Raw genomic sequence first — 16704 nt, forward strand, 5'->3', positions numbered from 1 at the left:
ATCGAGTCGGTTCCGACTCATAGCGACCCTATGCACAACAGAACGAAACACTGCCCGGTCCTGCGCCACCCTTACAATCGTTGTTATGCTTGAGCTCATTGTTGCAGCCACTGTGTCAATGCACCATATTGAGGGTCTTCTTCTTTCAGCTGACCCTGTACTCTGCCAAGCATGATGTCCTTCTCCAGACACTGATCCCTCCTGACAACATGTCCAAAGTATATAAGATGCAGTCTTGCCATCCTTCCCTCTAAGGAGCACCCTGGCCTCACTTCTTCCAAGACAGGTTTGTTCCCTCTTTTGGCAGTCCATGGTATATTCAATGTTCTTCGTCAACACCACAATTCAAAGGCGTCAACTCTTCTTCAGTCTTCCTTATTCATTGTGCAGCTTTCACATGCGTGTGACATGATTGAAAATACTATGGCTTGGGTCAGGCACACCTTAGTCTTCAAGGTGACATCTTTTGCTCTTCAACATTTTGAAGAGGTCCTTTGCAGCAGATTTGCCCAATACAATGCCTCTTTTGATTCTTGACTGCTGCTTTCATGGGTGTTGATTGTGGATCCAAGTAAAATGAAATCCTTGACAACTTCAATCTTTTCTCCGTTTATCATGATGTTGCTCATTGGTCCAGTTGTGAGGATTTTTGTTTTCTTTATGTTGAGGTGCAGTCCATACTGAAGGCCGTGGTCTTTGATCTTCATTAGTAAGTGCTTCAAGTCCTCTTCACTTTCAGCAAGCAAGGTTGTGTCATCTGCATAACCCAGGTTGTTAATGAGTCTTCCTCCAATCCTGATGCCACGTTCTTCTTCATATAGTCCAGCTTCTCGAATTATTTGTTCAGCATAGAGATTAAATACGTATGATGAAAGAATACAACCCTGATGCACACCTTTCCTGACTTTAAACCTATCAGTATCCCCTTGTTCTATCCAAACAACTGCCTCTTGATCTATGTAAAAGTTCCTCATGAGCATAATTAAGTGTTCTGGAACTCCCATTCTTCACAGCGTTATCCATAGTTTGTTATGATCCGCACAGTCCAATGCCTTTGCATAGTCAATAAAACAAAGGGAAACATCCTTCTGGTATTCTCTGCTTTCAGCCAGGATCCATGTGACATCAGCAATGATATCTCTGGTTCCATGTCCTCTTCTGACATTGGTCTGAATTTCTGGCAGTTTCCTGTCGATATATTGCTGCAGCCGTTTTTGAATGATCTTCAGCAAAATTTTGCTTGCGTGTGATATTAATTATATTGTTCTATAATTTCCTACTTCGGTTTTGGATCACCTTTCTTGGGAATAGGCATAAATATGGATCTGTTCCAGTCATTTGGCCGGGAAGCTCTCTTCCATATTTCTTGGCATAGACGGTTGAGCACCTCCAGCACTGCATGTTTGTTGAAACATCTCAATTGATATTCCATCAATTCCTGGAGCTTTGTTTTTCACCAATGCCTTCAGAGCAGCCTGGATTTCTTCCTTCAGTACCATCGGTGTCTGATCATATGCCACCTCTTGAAATGGTTGAATATTGACTAATTATTTTTGGTATAATGACTCTGTGTATTCCTTCCATCTTCTTTTGATGCTTCCTGTGTCTTTTAATATTTTCCCCATGGAATCCTTCACTATTGCAACTTGAGGCATGAATTTTTTCTGCAGTTCTTTCAGCTTGAGAAACACCCAGCATGTTCTTCCCTTTTGGTTTTCTACCTCCAGCTCTTTGCACATGTCATTATAATACTTTATTTTGTCTTCTTGAGAGGCCCTTTGAAATCTTCTGTTCAGTTCTTTTACTTCATCAATTCTTCCTTTTGCTTTAGCTGCTCGATGCTGAAGAGCAAGTTTCAGAGTCTCCTCTGACATCCACCTTGGTCTTTTCTTTCTTTCCTATCTTTTCAGTAACCTCTTGCTTTCTTCATGGATGATGTCCTTGATGTCATTCCACAACTCATCTGGTCTTCGGTCACTAGTATTCAATGTGTTAAATGTATTCTTGAGACGGTCTCTAAATTCAGGTGGGATACACTTAAGGTCATATTTTGGCTCTCATGGACTTGCTCTGATTTTCTTCAATTTTGGCTTGAACTTGCATATGAGCAATTGATGGTCTGTTCCACAGTCAGCCCCTGGCCTTGTTCTGAGTGATGATATTGATCTTTTCCATCATCTTGTTCCACAGATGTAGTCAATTCGATTTCTGCGTGTTCCATTTGGCAAAGTCCATGGGTATAGTCGCCATTTATGTTGCTGAAAGAAGGTATTTGCAATGGAGAAGTCGTTGGTCTTGCAAAATTCTATCATTCCATCTCCAGCATTGTTTCTATCACCAAGGGCATATTTTCCAACTACTGATCCTTCTTCTTTGTTTCCAACTTTCTCATTCCAATTCCCAGTAATTATCAATGAATCTTGATTGCATGTTTGATCGATTTCAGACTGCAGCAGCTGATAAAATTCTTCTATTTCTTCATCTTTGGCCCTAGTGGTTGGTGCATAAATTTGAATGATAGTTCTATTAATTGGTCTTCCTTGTAGGCATATGGATATTATCCTATCACTGACAGCATTGTACTTCAGGATAGATCTTGAAACATTCTTTCTGACGATGAATGCAACACCATGCCTCTTTGAGCTGTCATTCCCAGCATAGTAGACTATATGATTGTCTGATTGAAAATGGCCAATACCAGTCCATTTCAGCTCACTAATGACTAGAATATCGATGTTCATGTGTTCCATTTCATTTTTTTTAATTAACTTTTATTAAGCTTCAAGTGAACATTTACAAATCCATTCAGTCTGTCACATGTAAGTTTACATACATCTTACTCCCTTCTCCCACTTGCTCTCCCCCTCTTGAGTCAGCCCTTTCAGTCTCTCGTTTCGTGCCAATTTTGCCATCTTCCCTCTCTCTCTATCTTCCCATCCCCTCTCCAGTCAAGAGTTGCCAACACACTCTCAAGTGTTCACCTGATTTAATTAGCTCACTCTTCATCAGCATCTCTCTCCCCTCCGCTGACCAGTCCCTTTCATGTCTGATGAGTTGTCTTCGGGGATGGTTCCTGTCCTGTGCCAACAGAAGGTCTGGGGAGCATTGCCGCCGGGATTCCTCTAGTCGCAGTCAGACCATTAAGTATGGTCTTTTTATGAGAATTTGGGGTCTGCATCCCACTGATCTCCTGCTCCCTCAGGAGTTCTCTGTTGTGCTCCCTGACAGGGCAGACATCGATTGTGGCCAGGCACCAACTAGTTCTTCTGGTCTCAGGATGATGTAGGTCTCTGGTTCATGTGGCCCTTTCTGTCTCTTGGGTTCTTAGTTGTCGTGTGACCTTGGTGTTCTTCATTTTCCTTTGCTCCAGGTGGGTTGAGACCAATTGATGCATCTTAGATGGCCCCTTGTTGGCATTTAGGACCCCAGACGCCACATTTCAAAGTGGGATGCAGAATGTTTTCATAATAGAATTATTTTGCCAATTGACTTAGAAGTCCCCTCAAACCATGTTCCCCAGGCCCCCGCCCCTGCTCCACTGACCTTTGAAGCATTCATTTTATCCCGGAAACTTCTTTGCTTTTAGTCCAGTCCAATAGGGCTGACCTTCCTTGTATGGAGTGTTGTCTTTCCCTTCACCCAAAGCAGTTCTTATCTACTGATTGATCAATAAAAAACCCTCTCCCTCCCTCTCTCCCTCCCCCTTCGTAACCACAAAAGTATGTGTTCTTCTCAGTTTTTTCTATTTCTCAAGATCTTATAATAGTGGTCTTATACAATATTTGTCCTTTTGCCTCTGACTAATTTCGCTCAGCATAATGCCTTCCAGGTTCCTCCATGTTATGAAATGTTTCAGAGATTCGTCACTGTTCTTTATCGATGCGTAGTATTCCATTGTGTGAATATACCACAATTTATTTACCCATTCATCCGTTGACGGACACCTTGGTTGCTTCCAGCTTTTTGCTATTGTAAACAGAGCTGCAATAAACATGGGTGTGCATATATCTGTTTGTGTGAAGGCTCTTGTATCTCTAGGGTATATTCCGAGGAGTGGGATTTCTGGGTTGTATGGTAGTTCTATTTCTAACTGTTTAAGATAACGCCAGATGGATTTCCAAAGTGGTTGTACCATTTTACATTCCCACCAGCAGTGTATGAGAGTTCCAATCTCTCCGCAGCCTCTCCAACATTTATTATTTTGTGTTTTTTGGATTAATGCCAGTCTAGTTGGTGTGAGATGGAATCTCAACGTAGTTTTAATTTGCATTTCTCTAATGGCTAATGATCGAGAGCATTTTCTCATGTATCTGTTGGCTGCCTGAATATCTTCTTTACTGAAATGTGTGTTCATCTCCTTTGCCCACTTCTTGATTGGGTTGTTTGTCTTTTTGTGGTTGAGTTTTGACAGAATCATGTAGATTTTAGAGATCAGGCGCTGCTCGGAGATGTCATAGCTGAAAATTCTTTCCCAGTCTGTAGGTGGTCTTTTTACTCTTTTGGTGAAGTCTTTACATGAGCATAGGTGTTTGATTTTTAGAAGCTCCCAGTTATCTGGTTTCTCTTCATCATTTTTGGTAATGTTTTGTATTCTGTTTATGCCTTGTATTAGGGCTCCTAGGGTTGTCCCTATTTTTTCTTCCATGATCTTTATCATTTTAGTCTTTATGTTTAGGTCTTTGATCCACTTGGAGCTAGTTTTTGTGCATGGTGTGAGGTATGGGTCCTGTTTCATTTTTTTGCAAATGGATATCCAGTTATGCCAGCACCATTTGTTGAAAAGACAATCTTTTCCCCAATTAACTGACACTGGTCCTTTGTCAAATATCAGCTGCTCATACATGGATGGATTTATATCTGGGTTCTCAATTCTGTTCCATTGGTCTATGTGCCTGTTGTAGTACCAGTACCAGGCTGTTTTGACTACTGTGGCTGTATAATAGCTTCTGAAATCAGGTAGAGTGAGGCCTCCCACTTTCTTCTTCTTTTTCAGTAATGCTTTGCTTATCCGGGGCTTCTTTCCCTTCCATATGAAATTGGTGATTTGTTTCTCTATCCCCTTAAAATATAACATTGGAATTTGGATCGGAAGTGCGTTAAATGTATAGATGGCTTTTGGTAGAATAGACATTTTTACTATATTAAGTCTTCCTATCCATGAGCAGGGTATGTTTTTCTACTTAAGTATGTCCTTTTGAATTTCTTGTTGTAGAGCTTTGTAGTTTTCTTTGTATAGGTCTTTTACATCCTTGGTAAGTTTTATTCCTAAGTATTTTATCTTCTTGGGGGCTACTGTGAATGGTATTGATTTGGTTATTTCCTCTTCGGTGTTCTTTTTGTTGATGTAGAGGAATCCAAGTGATTTTTGTATGTTTATTTTATAACCTGAGACTCTTCCAAACTCTTCTATTAGTTTCAGTAGTTTTCTGGAGGATTCCTTAGGGTTTTCCATGTATACGATCATGTCATCTGCAAATAGTGATAGCTTTACTTCCTCCTTGCCAATCTGGATACCCTTTATTTCTTTGTCTAGCCTAATTGCCCTGGCTAGGACTTCAAGTACGATGTTGAATAAGAGCGATGATAAAGGGCATCCTTGTCTGGTTCCCGTTCTCAAGGGAAATGCTTTCAGGTTCTCTCCATTTAGAGTGATATTGGCTGTTGGCTTTGCATAAAAAAAAAAAAAAAAACTAGTGCCATCGAGTCATTGGCTTTGCATAGATGCCCTTTATTATGTTGAGGAATTTTCCTTCAATTCCTATTTTCGTAAGAGTTTTTATCATAAATTGGTGTTGAACTTTGTCAAACGCCTTTTCTGCATCAATTGATAAGATCATGTGGTTTTTATCTTTTGTTTTATTTATGTGATGGATTACATTAATGGTTTTTCTGATATTAAACCAGCCTTGCATACCTGGTATAAATCCCACTTGATCAGGGTGAATTATTTTTTTGATGTGTTGTTGGATTCTATCGGCTAGAATTTTGTTGAGGATTTTTGCATCTATGTTCATGAGGGATATAGGTCTATAATTTTCTTTTTTTGTAATGTCTTTACCTGGTTTTGGTATCAGGGAGATGGTAGCTTCATAGAATGAGTTGGGTAGTATTCCGTCTTTTTCTATGCTTTGAAATACCTTTAGTAGTAATGGTGTTAAGTCTTCTCTGAAGGTTTGGTAGAACTCTGCAGTGAAGCCGTCCGGGCCAGGACTTTTTTCTGTTGGAAGTTTTTTGATTACCGTTTCAATCTCTTTTTTTGTTATGGGTCTATTTAGTTGTTCTACTTCTGAATGTGTTAGTTTAGGTAGGTAGTGTTTTTCCAAGAATTTATCCATTTCTTCTAGGTTTTCAAATTTGATAGAGTACAATTTTTTGTAGTAATCTGAAATGATTCTTTTAATTTCATTTGGTTCTGTTGTGATGTGGTCCTTCTCGTTTCTTATTCGGGTTATTTGTTTCCTTTCCTGTATTTCTTAGTCAGTCTAGCCAATGGTTTATCAATTTTGTTAATTTTTTCAAAGAACCAGCTTTTGGCTTTGTTAATTCTTTCAATTGTTTTTCTGTTCTCTAATTCATTTAGTTCAGCTCTAATTTTTATTATTTGTTTTCTTCTGGTGTCTGATGGGTTCTTTTGTTGCTCACTTTCTATTTGTTCAAGTTGTCGGGACAGTTCTCTGATTTTGGCTCTTTCTTCTTTCTGTATGTGTGCATTTATCGATATAAATTGGTCTCTGAGCACTGCTTTTGCTGTGTCCCAGAGGTTTTGATAGGAAGTATTTTCATTCTCGTTGCTTTCTATGAATTTCCTTATTCCCTCCTTGATGTCTTCTATAACCCAGTCTTTTTTCAGGAGGGTATTGTTCATTTTCCAAGTATTTGATTTCTTTTCCCTAGTTTTACTGTTTTTGATTTCTAGTTTCATTGCCTTGTGGTCTGAGAAGATGCTTTCTAATATTTCGATGTTTTTGGACTCTGCAAAGATTTGTTTTATGACCTAATATGTGGTCTATTCTAGAGAATGTTCCATGTGCACTAGAAAAAAAGTATATTTTGCAGCAGTTGGGTGGAGAGTTCTGTATAAGTCAATGAGGTCAAGTTGGTTGATTGTAGTAATTAGGTCTCCCGTGTCTCTATTGAGCTTCTTACTGGATGTCCTGTCCTTCTCTGAAAGTGGTGTGTTGAAGTCTCCTACTATAAATGTGGAGGTATCTATCTCACTTTTCAATTCTGTTAAAATTTGATTTATGTATCTTGCAGCCCTGTCATTGGGTGCGTAAATGTTTAATATGGTTATGTCTTCCTGATCAATTGTCCCTTTTATCATTATGTAGTGTCCTTCTTTATCCTTTGTGGTGGATTTAAGTCTAAAGTCTATTTTGTCAGAAATTAATATTGCTACTCCTCTTCTTTTTTGCTTATTGTTTGCTTGATATATTTTTTCCATCCTTTGAATTTTAGTTTGTTTGTGTCTCTAAGTCTAAGGTGTGTCTCTTGTAGGCAGCATATAGATGGATCGTGTTTCTTTATCCAGTCCGTGATTCTCTGTCTCTTTATTGGTGCATTTAGTCCATTTACATTCAGCGTAATTATAGATAAATAAGTTTTTAGTGCTGTCATTTTGGTGCCTTTTCATGTGTGTTGTTGGCCATTTCATTTTTCCACATACTTTTTTGTGCTGAGACGTTTTTCTTAGTAAATTGTGAGATCCTCATTTTCATAATGTTTAACTTTATGTTAGTTGAGTCGTTACGTTTTTCTTGGCTTTTTCTTGAGTTATGGAGTTGATATTCCTTTTTGTGGTTACATTATTATTTACCCCTATTTTTCTAAGTAAAAACCTAACTTGTATCGTTCTATATCGCTTTGTATCACTCTCCATCTGGCAGTTCAATGCCTCCTGTATTTAGTCCCTCTTTTTGATTATTGTGATCTTTTACCTATTGACTTCCATGATTCCCTGTTATGTGTATTATTTAATTAATTTATTTATTTTTTTAGAATTAATCTTAATTTGTTTGTTTTTATGCTTTCCCTATTTGAGTTGCGTTGATATCAGGACGTTCTGTTTTGTGACCTTGTATTGTGCTGGTACCTGATATTATTGGTCATCTGACCAAACAATCTCCTTTAGCATTTCTTGTAGCCTTGGTTTGGTTTTAGTAAATTCTCTAAACTTGTGTTTATCTGTAAATATCTTAATTTCGCCTTCATATTTCAGAGAGAGTTTTGCTGGATATATGATCCTTGGTTGGCAGGTTTTCTCCTTCAGTGCTCTCTATATGTTGTCCCATTCCCTTCTTGCCTGCATGGTTTCTGCTGAGTAGTCTGAACTTATTGATTCTCCCTTGAAGGAAACCTTTCTTTTCTCCCTGGCTGCTTTTAAAATTTTCTGTTTATCTTTGGTTTGGGCAAGTTTGATGATAATATGTCTTGGTGTTTTTCTTTTTGGATCAATCTTAAATGGGGTTCGATGAGCATCTTGGATAGATATCCTTTCGTCTTTCATGATGTCAGGGAAGTTTTGTGTCAGGAGTTCTTCAACTATTTTCTCTGTGTTTTCTGTCCCCCCTCCCTCTTCTGGGACTCCAATCGCTCGCAAGTTATCCTTCTTGATAGAGTCCCACATGATTCTTAGGGTTTCTTCATTTTTTTTAATTCTTTTATCTGATTTTTTTTCAGCTATGTTGGTGTTGATTCCCTGGTCCTCCAGATGTCCCAGTCTGCATTCTAATTGCTCGAGTCTGCTCCTCTGACTTCCTATTGCGTTATCTAATTCTGTAATTTTACTGTTAATCTTCTGGATTTCTACATGCTGTCTCTCTATGGATTCTTGCAACTTATTAATTTTTCCACTATGTTCTTGAATAATCTTTTTGAGTTCTTCAACAGTTTTATCAGTGTGTTCCTTGGCTTTTTCTGCAGTTAGCCTAATTTCATTTGTGATGTCTTTAAGCATTCTGTAAATTAGTTTTTTATATTCTGTATCTGATAATTCCAGGATTGTATCTTCATTTGGGACAGATTTTGATTCTTTTGTTTGGGGGTTGGAGAAGCTGTCATGGTCTGCTTCTTTATGTGGTTTGATATGGACTGCTGTCTCCGAGCCATCACTGGGAAACTAGTTTTTCCAGAAAATCCGCTGACTGGTACGCTGGCTCCTGGCTCTGAAAACAATCGCTGTCTCCCCGTATTTGTTCGTTCTCCGTCTCTAAATCTGTGTTTGTTGTTCAGAGTTCGTAGATTGTTATGTATGTGATCGATTCACTTGTTTTTCCGAGTCTTTGTTGCAAGAGGGATCCGCAGTAGCATCCACCTAGTCTGCCATCTTGGCCCCGCCTCCTCTCCGTTTCATTTTTGATGATTTCCAATTTTCCTAGATTCATACTTTGTACATTCCAGGTTCCGGTTTTTAATGGATGTTTGCAGCTGTTTCTTCTCATTTTGAGTCGTACCACATCAGCAAATGAAGGTCCCGAAAGCTTTACTCAATCCATGTCATTAAGGTCAACTCTACTTTGAGGAGGTAGCTCTCCCCCGGTTATCTTTTGAGTGCCTTCCAACCTGGGAGGCTCATGTTCCAGCACTATATCAGACAATGTTCTGCTACTATTCATAAGGTTTTCACTGGCTAATGCTTTTCTGGAGTAGACTGCCGGGTTCTTCTTCCTAGTCTTTCTTAGTGTGGAAGCTCAGCTGAAACCTGTCCTCTATGGGTGACCCTGCTGGTATCTGAATACTAGTGGCATATCTTACAGCACCACAGCAACACACAAGCCCCCACAGTACGACAAACCGACAGATACGTGGGGGGAATTCTTATAGGAATTGTGTAATCAGTACAACAGTTTGGAGAATATTGCCATCTTAAAAATGCTAATTTTTCCAACTCATGAACATGATGTATTTTTTCTAATTATTTAGATCTTAAAGTTATGTCAATAATAGTTTTTACTTTTCAATACATGTCTTACACTTCTTTTCTAAAACTTATTCCTAAGTAGTTTATTCTGTAATTTTTGATGCTTTTGTAAATGGAATTGTTTGCTTAATTTCATGTTTGCATTATTCATTGCAAGTATATAGAAATACAATTGATTTTGGCATATTGATCTTGTATGTTATAACCTTGCTGAGTGCAGTTATTAGTCCAAATAGTGTCTTAGCAGATTAAGATTTTCTCTACATCATCTCTGAAGTCACCTACAAATATAGTTTTACGTTTTTCTTTCCAATTTGGGCACCTATTATTTCTTTGCCACGTAGAGTTTCCAAGGAGCACCTGGTGGATTCAAACTGCCGACCTTTTGGTTAGCAGCCATAGCACTTAACCACTATGCCACTAGGGTTTTTTTTCTTTTTTAATTAAAAAAAACTTTTTAAAGAATCTTTTAGGAAGCATTAAAATTTAATCTTATAATTTGGAGGCAGTCTAGACAAAAGGAGTCCCTATCCTTGGTCCCTGCTCTAGAGGCCCTCTGTATTTCATGTTGTTGTTGTTAAGTGCCATCAAGTCAGTTCCGACTCATAGTGACCATATGAATGACAGAACTAAATACTGCCTGTCCTCCACCATCCTCACAATCGTTATCCTTCAACTCATTGTTGCAGCTACTGTGTCATTTCATCTTGTTGAGGGTCTTCCTCTTTTTTGCTGACCCTCCACTTTACCAAGCATGACATCCTTCTCCATGGACTGATACCACCTGATAACATGTCCAAAGTAGATGAGACATAATCTTACTATCCTTGCTTCCAAGGAGCATTCTGGTTGTACTTCTTCCAAGACAGATTTGTTCATTTTTTTTGCAGTCCTCAGTATATTCTTCACCAACACCGCAACTCAAAGGTGTCAATTCTTTGGTCTTCATCGTTCATTGTCCAGCTTTCCCATGCATATGAGGCAATTGAAAACACCATGGTCTGGGTCAGGCACACCTTAGTCTTCAAAGTGACATCTTTGCTTTTCAGGGCTTTAAAGAGACCTTTTGCAGCATTTCAATTCATGAATATGGTGTATTTTTTTCTAATTATTTAGATCTTCTCAAATTTATTTCTACAATATTTTGCACTTTTAAAAATGTGTCTTACACTTCTTTTATTATATTTATCCCTAAGTATTTCATTGTATTCTTCTTGATGCTTTTGTAAAGTGAATCATTTCTCTTAGTTTCAATTTTTGGATTGTTTATTTCAAGTATATAAAATTCAATTGGCTTTTGCACATTGATCTTGTATCCTGCAACCTCGCTGAGAGTGTATATTAGTCCAAATAGAATTTCATCAGATTCTTTAGGATTTTCTGTATGTCATCTGCAAATAGAGGGAGTCTTATCTCTTCCTTTCCAAGTTGGTGCCTTTTACTTCTTCTTCTTCCTTTTTTGCATAATTTCCCTATCTACAACCTCTACCACAAGTTGAATAGACATAGAATGAGTGGACATCCTTTTTTCTTTCCTGATTCAAAAGGAAAGCATGCAGTCCATTAAGTAAAATGTTAGCTGTGGTTTTTTCATAGATTCCATTTATGAAGTGGAAGAAAGGGATATGTGTAGAGGTAGTAAAACTATTATGTTGAAATACATGAAACAGAAGTTTTATATGTCAAAAAGAGTGAAATGCTAGGAATTTCATAGGATTCAACCCAATGTAAGGAATAGCTAAGAAAATGATAAATACAAATTCAGGATAGTGGATATTTCTTGGCAAGAGGGAGGATGATTAGACTGAGAGTCTCACAGGAGGATTCTAGATGACTGTAAATGTCATTTTTCTATTTAAGTGGTGGACATATATGTTTATATTATATGAATATTCTATAAGAAAAATAGTTAAATTACACACATTTTATATATGTGTGCTATATTTCACAAAAAATAATCTTTCATGTATCATATTTTAAATACATTCTAGTATTAAAGACATGTTTCTAGAATATAGAGCTCATCACTATTTCACAAGGGTCTTTTTAATCATGTTTTCTCTAAGGGCCTATCCACAGGGTCCAGAGTCAGTGGTCCTTGAATGAGGGGCAGATAGCTGCAGATTTAACAAAGACCCAAGATGCTGCAGGTGGCTAAGGCCATCACTGGGTGAAATCCTGCCCTAGCAAATGCCATGGAGGCCGGTCCGAGAGCTGTCCCCAGAAGTGGTGGTGAAAATAATGGAAGTCAGTGAGGATGAGAACAGAAGGCTGTTACTGAGTATTCCAGGAAGTCATCCATTTTTACCACAAATTATCTCCTTAGATTAAAAGTGATCTTCAATAAAAGCAAACTTTCTCCTTGCTTCCCTATAGTGTCACATCCAACACCTCCCCTATATGGTTGAGTCCTTCAAAGACTACAGTGGCCTTATTAGCTTTATTCAAGCACATTTGATGTGTGGATTTCATCTGAAATGAATAACAAACAACAGAAAGGGTGACACGAGGTAAAAAGAAAAAAGTCAAACTCATTGCTAGCAGGTAATCATTGAGAAGGAATCAAAGCAAATTAACTTTCAGGGAAACATAATTCATCTTAGCCTGCAAAACCCATAACTGTGTCTTTGATTATATTACTAGATTTACTCAAAACACTGATACATATTTAAATAAAGATGAGGAAAACTAACTGCTAAAGCAAATGTTAAAAAATGTGCGAAAGCAAAAAGATTGCAAGGTCCAAGAATAGATGGCTACATATGGAATACAATATTAGCTAAATTTCATTGAGTACTTACTGTTTGCCAGACATGGTGCCTACTGCGTTCCCAACGGTATTTTCATTCTTGATCAGTGTCACTACGAATGTAATACCTGGGCTATCCACAGTGAAATCAGCTATGAGCTTGTCAGACATGCACATTCATGGGCCCATTTCACAATAACCAAAGCCAAACCCATTGCTGTTGAGTCAATTCTGACTCATAGCAGCTCCACAGGACAGGGTAGAACTGCACCCATAGGGCTTACAAGGAGCATTTGTTGGATTCAAACTCACTACCTTTTGGTTAGCAGGCAAATGCTTAACTACTGCACCACCAGGGCTACCAAAATCACTGAAGATGAGCCCAGGAATCTGTGAATTAACAAGTTCTCCAGTTCTCATACACATTAACGTTGGAGAACAACTGCTGTAGACGATATGTCAAATCCACTCATAATAATTCCATTCCCTTCACCAGAGAATGGCTTATGAAGGGTTTTGTATGTCCCAATTCAGGCACATCAGCTGTGAAAGGATGTCTTCTGAAAGAGTCATTGGAAAAGTAACCTCTTTATTAAAGAAAAAGAAAAGAAAAAAAGGCATAGTCAGCTTTCTGTTATACAATGCCTGTAATGGATGCAGCCATCTGGTAACCTGGAGGGAAACCTGTCCTAGCACACAATCAATCAAATATCACAAAACTAGAGAGGAGCAAAGTCAGTTTCCATACTTATTTTGCACTACTGTTAGTCACTATGGTATATAGCCATTGTAGCAAAAGAATTGAAGGCAAGAACACAGATAATCGTACACCAGTGTTCATTGCAGCATATTCACAATAGCCATAAGGCAGAAACGGGCTAAATGCCCGTCAACAGATGAATGGGTAAGCAATGTGTCATAATGCAATGGAGTACTACTTGCCATAAAGAGAAATAGTCCTGATACATCCTACAACATAGATGAACCTTGAAAACATTATGCTGAATGAAATGTCAGTTACGAAAGGACAAATACTGTATGATCCCACATAAATGAGATACCTAGAATAAGTGAGTGTATAGAGACCAAAGTTTATTACTGCTTATCAGGGTCAGTGAGTAAGAAAAAAGAAAGGGAGACTCATTGCTTAGGGACATTGGCTAAGAGTGAGGGAAAAATTTGAACATGAATAGTGGTGATGATTGATCAACATGAAGAAAGTAATTAATGCCACTAAGTGGCACATGTAAAAAATGTTGAAACGACAAATGTTTCATTACATACATAGTTACCAAAATAAACATAAATAAATAAATGCTTTAACATGCCTTGCTAATACGGTAAAAATTGTCACAAGACAGAAGCATGTGTAAGTAAATAAATATACTCATAAGTAAAAATGCATTTGAATTGATAAACATATAAAGCTTTTTATCATCAAAATGTAAAAAAAAAAGACTCTTGTTACTACAAGAATGTAACATTCTGATTCCCCCAGTACTATTTCACTATGACTCATCTAGAAGCCCAAGGCTAAGGCAGATAATACAATCATGAAAAAGAAGATGTTCTCCACAGGAGTTTCTTCAAGGCTTCCTTCATGTCCCTGTTCCTCAGGCTGTAGACAAATGGGTTCATCATTGGAGGGACCACAGTGTACATCACTGAGGCTACTGCTGTCTTCTTGAAAGAACGAGTAACTGCAGAACTAATGTACACCCCAAAAGCTGTCCCATAGAATAAGAAAACCACTGACAGGTGAGACCCACAGGTGGAGAAAGCCTTATACATTCCACCAGCTGATGGTATTCTCAGAATGGAAGAAACAATTTTAAAGTAAGAAAAAATAATCCCAAGGAGAGGAACACTACCCAGTACGCTAGTTAGTAAATATGTCAGGATGTTATTGAGAAAAGTATTGGAGCAGGCAAGTTTGATGACCTGAGCAAGTTCGCAGAAGAAGTGAGGGATTTCCCTGTCTGTGCAGAAGGATAGACTTAGTATCATCAGACTGTGGAGCAGGGCATCCACCAAACTAATGAACAAGGAGAGGAGAATCAGCAGGCCACAGAGGTGAGAGTTCATGATGACTGTGTACCTCAGTGGTTGGCAGATGGCCACATAGCGGTCATAGGCCATTGCTGCAAGGAGAAAATTTTCCATGCCTGCAAATATCATGACAAAGCACACACCTGGGTGAGGCAGCCTGTGTAACTGATGGATTTGCTCTGTGTCTGGATGTTCATCAGCATCTTGGGGACCGTGGTGGTGCTGAAACAGATGTCAGTGAAGGACAGGTTGGAGAGGAAAAAGTACATGGGGGTGTGGAGGTGGGAGTCTGAGCTGATGGCCAGGATGATGAGCAGGTTCCCCAACACTGTGACGAGGTACGTGGTCAGGAATAGTCCAAAGAGGAAGGGCTGCAGTTCTGAATCCTCTGAGAGCCCCAGGAGGGAGAATGCTGCTATACCAGTTTGGTTTTCTGATGTCATGTTGTTGATGAGTCTGATGATGGAAGTGATAGGAAAATAAAGATTGCTTATTTAGAGAAATTCTCACATTTGTATTGTGAAATGAAGTGAATACTACAAATATTTTTTCTGTCTCCTTCCCTCTCCCACTCTTTCCCTTCATCTGTCTCTGTTCCATCCTCTCTACCTTCCTCCCTCCTTCTGTTTTCTATCACATCTGTTATCATATCACCAAAAACATTTCCATCTGAATAAAGACCCAAGTGGTCTCCTTGATTTTGTTCTTGTTGTGTGCCTTGAGTGATATCAGACTAATAACAGCCCTACAGGACAGAGTAGAACTGGCCCCTAGGGTTTTTCAAGAAGGAGCTGGTAGATTTCAACTGCTGACCTTTTAGTTAGCAGCCAAGCTCTTAAACACTATGCTACCAGGGCTCTTTGCTTTAAAAGTCTTCAAGTCTCTGACCACATAGGTAGTATCTATGTGTTTATTAAATACTGTTTATCAACATTGTGCCCAGTAATAGGAAGGAAATAAAAAAAAATACATGGTTTTTACCTTTGGAATTTTCCAAAGGCTTCAAACTAGCAGAAAAACAAATTCTACATCCGCGTTTTACAGCAATGGTTCTCAAACTGATTTTCATCAGAATTATCTGAAGGCCTTTTTGAGCCCCCACAGAGTATTGGCTTCAGAATTTGGAGTCTAAGGCTCTAAATTTGTTCTTTCTAACAAATTCTCAAATGCTATTGCTGATGGCCTGGGACCACCCTTTGAGGTCCACTCTTCTAGAACATCAACCATTATGGCCCATGTACAATCAGCTCATCTGCAGGGAGGAACAGATGTGGTGCATTTCATGAGGAGATGGGGACCTGGCTCACCAGGCTCTGCAGAGGGACTTGGGGAGGAGTTCAAGCCCTCGACTCAATCATTTTCTGGTGTTCCTCAAAATTATACCTTTCAATTTTGTATTTCCATTTAAAGTCCCACCATTTAAGTTCTTAATCCTTGTTATTATTGTTCTAATTAATAGCAGTATTATTAGAATGTATAGTAATAATATCATAATTGTCAAAAACTGTTGCCATTACCACTGCTAACACTTACTGAGTCCTGACTATTTCAGGAAATTTTCAGGATTTGCTGTATTTATTCTCACAACAGAGATGTGAATTAGGAACTTCTATTTTCCTACATTATATCCATGACCTCAAGTGAAGGTAAAGGAAAAGTGTGGTGAATTTACAGATACAAAGTACATGGCACTCTGCAAAACAGTAGTAACAGGATTTGAACTCAGGCTGTGAGATCTTGGAGCATACATCATACCACCACATGATACAACCTCTGAGTAGGGGATGACCAGGCATCCTGAAGGGTCAACAGATTCCATCACTTGCCTTTTGAAAAGTTCCAACTGAATTAAAACCCAAGTGCTTTCCCTGGTATTCAGGGTTATCTAAACTCTGACCACATAGGTAGTGACAGCATCAAGACAGGACCCACACTCAGGAACTGAAGTCAAGACAGAATGTGCTACCTGAAATCTCAAGCTGTTATC

General features: G+C 38.6%; 1 pseudogene; it reads right to left on the reverse strand.

Moving 5' to 3' along the window:
• Nucleotides 1-14184: 14184 nt before the first annotated feature.
• On the reverse strand, nucleotides 14185-15422 carry LOC100672124 (putative gustatory receptor clone PTE03; annotated as a pseudogene).
• Nucleotides 15423-16704: the final 1282 nt, after the last annotated feature.

This window comes from Loxodonta africana, chromosome 3, assembly GCF_030014295.1.
Source record: "Loxodonta africana isolate mLoxAfr1 chromosome 3, mLoxAfr1.hap2, whole genome shotgun sequence".
Classification (NCBI taxonomy): Eukaryota; Metazoa; Chordata; class Mammalia; order Proboscidea; family Elephantidae; genus Loxodonta; species Loxodonta africana.